This window comes from Dipodomys spectabilis, unplaced genomic scaffold (genome assembly GCF_019054845.1).
Source record: "Dipodomys spectabilis isolate Male_0828 unplaced genomic scaffold, ASM1905484v1 ptg000479l, whole genome shotgun sequence".
NCBI lineage: Eukaryota > Metazoa > Chordata > Mammalia > Rodentia > Heteromyidae > Dipodomys > Dipodomys spectabilis.
Window position 1 is genome coordinate 659077 of NW_024871156.1, and position 725 is coordinate 659801.

Here is a 725-nt window from a genome sequence, read left to right on the forward strand (position 1 = left end):
ACTCTGAAATGTACATACTTAGTAGTACTTATATGCTACCATAAATCTTAAATACTTTATAGAAAAGTATTATGACCTGTCATACAGTCCCAGTTTTGGCATATATAAGCAAATATCCAAAAGTAAATATATTTAAAACATTAAAACTTTTTAGCAAACCTTAACACTTGCTGCAGTGTTCATTATGACAGGTCCTTTGCATAGAATAATTGATTCCCTTCTCCTACACATCTCTTGAACAACAAATATCTGGATTTATTTTGTTTTTGACACGTAAATCTTGACTTTATTCTTAAATGTGTACTTATGTAAGAAGTACATGGTTCTCAAATTTCACAACAATTCTTTTAAATTTACTTTTTTTTGATTTGTCTAGTTTAAAAAATCAATTACAATTTATATATAAAAATATTCTGTGCTCAATTCAGCATCACATACACTAACATTGGAATGATACAGAGAAGATTAGCATGGCCCCTGCCCAAGGATGACAGGCAAATTCCTGAAGCATTCCATCTCCCAATTTGTTAGGAAATGGAAAGACTTGGAAAAAAAATTATTAAGTGAAGTAAGCCAAGTCCAAAGAAACATAAGTCCCATGGTTTCTCTAATTTTCAATAACTAATATATGTCTGGGATAAGCAGAAAAGGTCAAAAGTTATGTGTATATGACCAGATAAGTTTATGTTAAGGGCCGGGCGCTGGTGGCTCATGGCTGTAATCCT

At 31.9% G+C, this 725-nt stretch overlaps 1 non-coding gene across 1 annotated transcript; it reads left to right on the forward strand.

The window, feature by feature from the left end:
• The first annotated feature begins 415 nt into the window (after positions 1 to 415).
• On the forward strand, positions 416 to 522 carry LOC122098471. Its single transcript, XR_006145740.1, has one exon. It is a non-coding gene; the product is annotated as a U6 spliceosomal RNA (small nuclear RNA).
• The last annotated feature ends 203 nt before the right edge of the window (positions 523 to 725 follow it).